Raw genomic sequence first — 9,533 nt, 5'->3', positions numbered from 1 at the left:
ATTTCTTCAAAACATCCTTGAAGTATTTTGTTTGACAAATGAATATATCTTTATCTGTTTGAGAAATTTGCAAACCTAGAAAATTTTTTATCTCTCCAATCATAGACATTTCAAATTCTTCCTACATCTTATTACCAAAGTCTTTGCATAGCTCTTCTTCTCCTCCAAAAATGATATTATCCACAAATACTTCAATAACCAAAATATTATCATTGGTAATTTTGTAATACAAATTACTGTCACCATTACCTTTTGTGTATCCAAGCATTAGAAGATATTTATCCAGTCTAGCATACCAAGCTCTGGGAGCTTGCTTCAATCCATATAAAGCTTTTCTTAATCTGCAAACCATATCCTTATCATCTGTTAATGAAAATCTATTAGGTTGTTCAATGTAAACTTCTTCTTCAAGATCTCCATTCAAAAATGCACATTTTACATCCATCTGATAAACCTTATAGTTCTTGTGAGCTGCAAATGCAAGAAACAGTCTTACTGCTTCAATTTTGGCTACTGGTGCAAAGGTTTCATTATAATCAATTCCTTTTTTTTGAGAATAACCTTTACAAACTAATATTTCTTTATTTTTAATTACTTCACCATCTTCATTAAGTTTATTTCTAAATACCCATTTAGTTCCAATTATATTTTTGTCTTTAGGTTGGGGAACTAATGTCCAAGTATTACTCTTTTCAATATGTTTTAATTCTTCTTCCATTGCTTTTATCCAGTGTTTCTCTTAACATGCTTCAACAATTGATGCTGGTTCAACTTGAGGAATTAAACATACATCTTCATTTTCCAATCTTCCTCTTGTCATAACACCTTGATTTTTATTTCCTATTATCTGATTTTTTGAATGATTCAATCTTACATACCTGGGTTTAATCTGATTTCCATTCATAGGCCCTATTGTTCTTCAATCACAATTGAGTTCTCTGATGATGCCGATGTGACTAGTTCTTCATTTTGTTTTGTTGCAATCCATGTCGGTTCATTTATAATCATTTCTACTCCCAGTTCAGAACCTATAGATCTTGATTTTCCTCTAAAATGTTCATCTATCTTCACATTAGTACTTTCAATGATTTTCTACAATCTTTTATTATAACATCTATATGCCTTGCTTCTAGTTGAATAACCAAGAAATATTCCTTCATCACTTCTAGGATCAAATTTGCCAATAGACTCATCTCTCCTAATATAGCATTTTCTTCCAAATATTCTAAAGTATTTAAGAGTAGAAATATGAACGAACCATAGTTCATAAGGGGTCTTACTGGTTTCACCTTTGATGTGAACTCTGTTGAAAGTATAAACCGTTATATTCACTGGTTCTCTCCAGTACATATGAGTTAGATTTTCTTTCATCATCATGGTTCTTAATGCATCCAGTATAGTTATGTTCTTCCTTTCCACAACTCCATTCTGCTGGGGTGTTCGGGGTGCTGATAGTTGTCTTTTGATTCCATTATCTTCATAGTATGCATTGAATTCCCTAGATGTAAATTCTCCTCCTTGACCAGATCTCATACATTTGATTTTATTGTTGGTTTCATTCTCTACCATTGCCTTGTATATCTTGAATCTTCCAAAAGCTTATGATTTCTCCCTGAGAAAAGTAACCCAACACATTCTAGAATAATCATCAATTATTACCATAAAGTATCCATCACTCTGAGGACTTCTTGTTCTTGTTGGACCACATAAATCAGTGTGAATTAAATCAAGAATATTATTGGATTTATCAAAAATTCTCTTAAATGTTGTTCTAACTTGCTTTCCCATTTGACATTCCTTACATACCAGATTATGAGGTTTCACAATCTTAGGTAAATCCCTTACTGCCTTGGTTGAACTGATCTTTACAATGCAATCAAAATTCACATGACAGAGTCTTTTATGCCATAACCAACTTTCATCAATCTGAGCAATCAAAAATGTCTTATCGTTGGTGTTCAAGTGAAAGATATTACCTTTAGTTTGATTACCGGTTGCAATTGACATTCTTGAATTGTAATTGAAATCCTTTTCCCACTAACTAACCAACACTCAATAGATTATGCTTTAAACCATAAACATAATAAACATTTTCAGTTTTGTGCTTACCATCCAAAGATATAGTGTCTCTTCCTTTGATTAAACAAGCTTTGTCATCTACAAATCTTACTAGACCTCCATGATATTCCTGTAATGACAAGAATTTTCTTTTATCAACAGTCATATGATGCAAGCAACCACTATCAATGATCCATTCATCCTTTTCTTCATTTTTTGCTACTAATGCTTGCTCTACCGGTTTGACAATAGGTGTTGGTTGATCTGGTTTTAATGCAACAAATGCCCATCCACTATCTAGTAGATCTTCATTAGAATCATCTATAACTCCTTCATCTGCATAATAACATGACTTATCTCTATTTTTCCTAAATTTTTATCTCTGATATTTAGAGTTAGGCTTATATGTTCTCTTTGCCTCATCTCTTCATCTTGAATGTCTATCAGGACACCTAGATGCCATATGACCAACTTTATTGTAATTAAAATATTTGAAAGGTGCTTTACCTTCATACTTACTTCCTGTTGGACCTTTAGGCATCTTCCTTGCAAATAGTGCTTCAAGTTCTTCAAGTTCTTCATTTTATCTTCTGATATCTTCAAGTTCTTTTGCATAAAGTTCTTTTCAATCAGATTTGTCAGATGATGATGATGATGCTTTGAAGGCTATATCAGTCTTGACTATAGAAACATGACCAAATTCTATAGATATCTCTAGATACTGATGTATTAGGCATTGTTCTCAACTCATTAATAGTTGTCACTTTCATTTTCTAAGCCGGTGGCAAAGCTCTTAAAACTTTAGAAACAATTTTATCTTCATTTTAAGATCCTCCAAAACATTGTATTCCTAAAACAATTTCATTTTCTTTCCTTAAATGCAAAAATTCTTTCATCCTCTTCCTTTTTAAAATTTTCATACCTGACCTGGCAACATTCCAATTTTGCAATTTTGATAGTGGAATCTCCTTCATTCAATGTTTCCAATTTGTCCCAAATGGATTTTTGTGTAGACCTATTTGACAATTCCATGATTTTTCGATCTGATAATGTGCTTAGAAGTGCTTCTCTTGCTTTGCAATCATTCTCCAAGTCTTTAGCTAAGGTAAGTGGATTAGGGTTATTTTGATTAGGAGCAATATAGCCATTCTTTGTAACATCCCATATATCTCTTCCAATCCAATTCATATGTGTCTCCATTATGATCTTCTATATACCATAGTTAGTTCCATCAAGTTTGGGACTATCCTCTTGAAGATATTTTCTGCCATAGGATCTCCTCAAGCTATTAGGCTTTTGCAAAAAGAGTACTAGGCTCTGATACCAATTGTTAGGAACCAGGAAGGACAACTAAGAGGGGGGGGGTTAATATGTTGTCAAAAAATTGCAACCTAAAACAAATTACTCCAACTTAAAACTCAGTGTCGGTAAAACAAATTAACAGTTATACTAATACCGGTACAACTTAATGCATGAAACAGAAAGGAAAACAACATCCACAACACATGACACATACATTTTGACGTGGAAACCCTCTAAGGGGACAAACCATGGTGGGAAACCTTACCCACAACTAGATGATACTACTGTAGATAGTAAGTGAATATAATAAGGGGGTCTGCACATGTAGAAAGGCCAACCTCCTAGAGCTCACTGCTCAATCACAAAATAGGAGTCATACTGACTGCACAGTTGGATGGTTAAATCCAATAACAATGTACTACTTCAATTTAGCATCTTCAATGCTGGATTCAATATCGGTTTAAGCTCTGCACATGAGGACCAAATACCTTCATGATCTTTAACAACCTTCCTTGAATCTTCAGATGATATCTGTGTGATTCGCACAAGGATCTGCTTATTTTCACTCTTCACAGTGATCTTCAATATATGCACACATACACACTTCTTCCAAATAAGATCTTAAAATTATTTATACAAAACCTAAGACCTAATCATTAGGTCAGCTCCCAAAAGATATTACATTAAAATCAATTACAAAATGTCTTGGTGCAATACAATATGTTAGCCTCAATACATTTACACATTATCCAATCAATAAATCATTTCCAAATCATGTCGTGCTGATCTAGAACATGATATCATATGTCGGTTCATAACCTGGACCTATCTGCCAGTTAAGGCAAATATGTGAACCTAATCAGTCCAATATGTAAAACTCTAAATTCAAACATCTGATCCATGTCTTGGACATAACCAAATGATCTCCAGATGATAACAAGTCATCATCAACTTCCTGAGCTGTTGGTGAAACATATATCGGTGACTGTGCATAAGCCAATATCCATGCAAGGACCACCATGTGCCTGTTCATCAACAAACCAATATAACCAAAGTGTCAGATCAACAATGTAGACCTCTAGAAAGATAAGTGTTGACATCAATGACAAAACCAATGCAACACATGATGAAGTCATCCATAATACCAACAATAAGTCAATATGGGTTAGGTCATTTTGTGGATATGATAGATAAGAGATGCAATAGGTTATGTGATGGTATGTGAGCAAGATATTGATTAATAGAGTGTGAATATAAAGATCTGTAATCAATATTGATTATTTGTATAGAGGTTTGGGAAGTGATCTAAGCTACCAATAAGGGAGGTTAGATTATCACCGGTATAGACAGTTCTTTAACCAAAACTCAACCAACATAGAAGATGCTCATTTTGAGTTCAATTTTTGTTTGTAATCCAATACTTTGGATCTGTATTCAGTGAGGCTCCTTTTGTGATGAGCAGTGTGCTCTAGGCAATGTGCCTTCCTGCATGTTTATGCCCCTCTTGTAATATTTATTCAGTTGGCCAGTGGACAGATATTGTGGTCTCTAATCCCACTATGGTTGATTCATGGATAAATCTTCATGTTATGGTGTTGATTCATGTGGTTGCATTAATATTACTTGTTGTTAATTTCTTTTATGCATACTGGTTATTAAGTGGATTTGTTTATAAAGTTAAAAATAGTATATCTAACAAAACATTGATTCAGCCCCCCCCTCTCAGTGTTCTTAGATTCCAACAATTGGTATCAAAGCCTAGTTCCTCGGAATAGGTCTAACAACTTGAGGAAGATCTTGTATCTGGAATACATGGAGATGAGTCTATAGAAGGAACTTGAAGTAGCACTTGAAGACTATGATTCTAAAAGGTTGAAGAACTTGAAGCTGCAAGATGAGTTGAATTATGTAAAGGAATTCATCCTTACCCTACAGGAGAGGTTATCATTTTCTCAAGATAAAAGGAACTTTTACAAAATCCGCATGATGAAGAGAAGAATGCCCTTAAGGAATTATGTTAGAAGCTGAGTCGGGAGAATAATGTCATGAAGAATGAGATACAAGCCATGCCCATGAGGATTTCCAAGGAATTTGAAGACTGGAAGAAGAATGAAGAAAATCTTGCTATATCTCTGAAAGGAAGATCTGAGGAATGAATTAGGCTGGCACATGAGAATGATGTGTTGAGAGCTGAGTTGGTGCAATCACATAACAATGAGCAAGAGTTGGAAAGAATGGTGATAGTCCTAAGAAGTGATCAAATGAATACAAAGAAAAGTTCAGGGTTAGTTCTGCAAGGCTTGATGAATTATTGAAGGATCAAAGAGACACTGGAGATACTAGAGGTCTTGGATTTGAGCATGGAGAAAGCTCTGGTACTGCAAATCAGTGGAATCTACCAGACAACCAGAATTTGAAATCACCAGTAAGGAAACCCAATGCACACAAATTTATTGATAGCTGCTTTGTTTGTAATAATTTTGGTCATAGAGCAAGTCAATGTAAGAATAGAGAAAATTAGAATCATAATGCAGTAACTAGTCAGTGTTCAAATTGTAAGAAGTATGGTCATAGGACAAAAGATTGCAGAATGAATGTGAGATTTTAATGATGTGGAAAGTTTGGACATGTGGCTAATCAATGTAGGTCAAAGAATGGTCAAGGACTCAACAAGGCAATTCAAAATAACAATGTTACTTGCTATGCATGCAACAAAATAGGACACATTGCTAAATACTACAAAAGAAAGAATACACCAGAAGGGAATGACACATCCAATGAGAAGGGAAAGCAAAAGATTGATTAAACCCAGCAAGCTCATGCTAAAGAGTGGGTTAGGAAATTTGATGATCAATTGACAGAGGGATATTCACCTGTTACTCGATCAACATAGCAGAATGTTCTTGCACGAGTAGAAAACACATCCGGTAACTAAGGCATTAGCCTTATGGGAAGGCAAATGAATGACAAGTTCTAAATTATCCCTAGTAATGGTCTCAAAACTTGTTTAAGATCTTGGTGAAGTTAGTTTGGAGGATAACTGACACTGAGATAATGGATTTTGAATCTGGTATGATATGTCGGCATGCATTAATAAGGAATTAGGGCTTCATAGGATTAAAAAGGATGAAAATTTAATGGAGGTAGTGAAACCTAGAACTATCTGGGTTACTAAAATGGGCTATGAGGTTGATGCACAAATATTGGATCTCTATGCCAGGATTCTTATAGATGCCTCGGTTGATGAGAAAGAGAAAAATTTTGGTAGTGCAAAGCTGAAGGAATCTGAAGTGAAGATAGGTTTCAGTAAGATGAAAATGGAAGGACAAATAAAGAAGGTTGGACAAGTTGTCCAGAAGATGTCCTCTGAGATCAAAAAAATCATTGGTTTAGTAGAGAAATCTCCTCCAGTAGCTTTACAAGCTTCTCTAGAAGCAGGAACCAACAAGGGTATATTGAAGAGGAAGAAACTAGAGACCTTTATTTCTCTTGTTGAATCTAGTTCTGAGACTGAGGATTCCTAAGATCTACACGAGGATTCCGAGGAAGAAGCTCGAGGAAGGGAAGCTACAGAAAACCAAAGTCACTCCTTCGGCAGCACAGAAGAAAATTTTGAAGGAGAGGAAGCCTACCAAGAAAAGAAAACTGCCCAAGGAGTCTACTCCCACACCCGACAAGAAGAAGAAATCAGATGTAAATAAAACTCTTGAATCTGGTAAAAGTGTTAAGGTTATTGGTCCTCTTTTTGTTGCTGAATTAATTGATCAAATTATAAAGGATGGTATTTTGAGTAACATACAACATTTTTATGGCGATATGGATGATAAAGAGAAAAAGGAAATAGAAGAATCAATTTTGTTATACTTAGACATATATAAGAAATCTTTTCTTGAGATTGAGAAGCAAATACCGGCATATTTGGATAATAAGTCAAATGCTAGGAGATTGTCTGCTATTGAGGAAGACAAACATATAAAGGTTCAAAAATTACTAATTGTTTGTGGTGCTATTACTGAAGAAGAGATGCAACGGGGTCTAGATTTTGCTAACAAAACAATTTTTCGCAGAAGACACCGACATATAAGTCTTATGGTTGGCAGAGTCAATGAGATTTTCAAGGAAACTCATGAGGCTTGGGTCAAGTTATTTGTTGATAAACTAGCTTTCTTTACATCACCGAATACACTGCCTAAGTCTGACATTCCAGACATCCCAGTTGATGCTAAGGGTAAAGGTATACTACATGGAGATCCACTGGTTTTGGAACAAAAAATAACTGAGGATATTCCTCTGGAAATAACACATGTATAGGATGTAGAGATCAATGTACCAGTAGAAGACAATCCTCCTCTGATAATTGATATTGAAACAATTGAAATTCATGAGGTAGAGGCTGCACAAATTACTGCACCAAGTGGCGAAGCCACTGGTGCTGAGGAGAAGATAAAGGATGCAAATGAACAGAAGGTAGAGGAGAAAGGTCAGGATGAATAGACTGAAGTTAGGGTACCAACACCTTCACTGGTGGCTGGTCCCTCATCATTGGCACTTGACTCATCCAATCAAGAAGATTTTGGTTGTTTTGGGAATAAGAATATTGAGCAACTGAGCAGTTTTGAATTGATGTTTGTTGTGGCTCAGAATTTGAGGAAGGAAGGATTAGAGGATAAATAGGTTATTGAGTAGGATATTCCAAATTTGTAGTAGCTTGCATTGGAATGCAAGATAGATCATGTTGCTATTCCATTTGGTAAATTGAAAGGTTTGACTGGGCACATTGCAAAATAGTATAAAACTCTTCAACAAGTGTCAAACTGACAGTTGGTGGAGAGGTATAATAGAGATAGAAAGGTCACTTGTGATAATATTATCACATCCAGCAAAGCTAAGCTGATAGAAGAAATGACAAGGATTGATGAATCTCTTCATCAATGTAGTCGCATATACCAGTCTTTCACTAACACAACATTAAACTAACAACAAACCTAGATAATAAAGTTAAGGTGGATAAGGACAAGTTGGAACAACTTGTAGTCACTTTTGATGGTACTGAATCATTGACCAGCTCTATTGATGGTCAAATTTTTCTTTTAGAGTCTAAAATTTCAGCCCTGGAGAAAGAAAACGACAAATTAATCTGACGGGACAGAGAATGGAGAGGTTTAGTAAGTCCCTGACTTAATACTTTGTTACTTCATAAGAAGGAATGTATGGACCAGATGACTATGCCCACACCGACAACCCTAATGAAAGAAGAACTACATGCTTACATTCTGAATGGGTTTGTATCAATTTTTGGAGCTCTAAAATCTGGTTGGGATACTTATTTGACATTTTTGAAGGGTTCTTATCTGGATATTTTCAAGTACATTTAGATCTGGTATTCACAATTTTGTTTTATATATAATTTTATTCATTTCTTTCTTTTTACCCTGACCTTTGGCATTGTTGTCAGAGGGGAGAGGTGGATGTGAAAAATGTCAAGGGACATAAGAAGTAATATATATCTCAGGGGGAGCAGCCTTCTAAGATCAGTTTTGGGAGATCATTTTTTGGGCAAGAACCAGTACAACACTTCAATGATCCATTTTTCACATGAGTGTTGCCATCAATTCCAAAGGGGGAGATTGTTGGCAATTGATACTCATTTGAGTTATAGGTGTTTTCATTGTTGGCAACACACTTCATGGGAGATCCGATAATCAAGTTAATTGACATTCACTTCATCGGCATTGTGGGAATTGACAGGCATGTAACCAACAAACTTGGAACTAGTATTCTAAAGGCTGACATAGGAGATTGATCTGGCAAGCATGGAAGTAGTAACGATCATATTGTTTCTTGTTTATATCTTGTTTGGATCGACATGTGTCTTATCATTTGAAATATGGTTGTAAGATGACATAAGGCATTTGTGTTTATTCATGTAATTGGGTATATAAGTCAGTCTGGGTTAGGTCATTTTGTGGATATGACATAGAAGAGATGTGATAGGTTATGTGATGGTATGTGAGTGATATTTTGATCGATAAAATGAAAATGTAAATATCTATGATAGGTCTTGATTATTTGTCTAGAGGTTTGTTAAGTGATCTAAGCTATCGGTAAGGGAGGTTACAGTATCACCGGTATAGAAAGTGCTTTAAGTGGAACTCATCCAGCATAGCAAATGC

This window comes from Cryptomeria japonica, unplaced genomic scaffold, assembly GCF_030272615.1.
Source record: "Cryptomeria japonica unplaced genomic scaffold, Sugi_1.0 HiC_scaffold_16, whole genome shotgun sequence".
NCBI lineage: Eukaryota > Viridiplantae > Streptophyta > Pinopsida > Cupressales > Cupressaceae > Cryptomeria > Cryptomeria japonica.
This window is presented reverse-complemented; position numbering follows the sequence as displayed.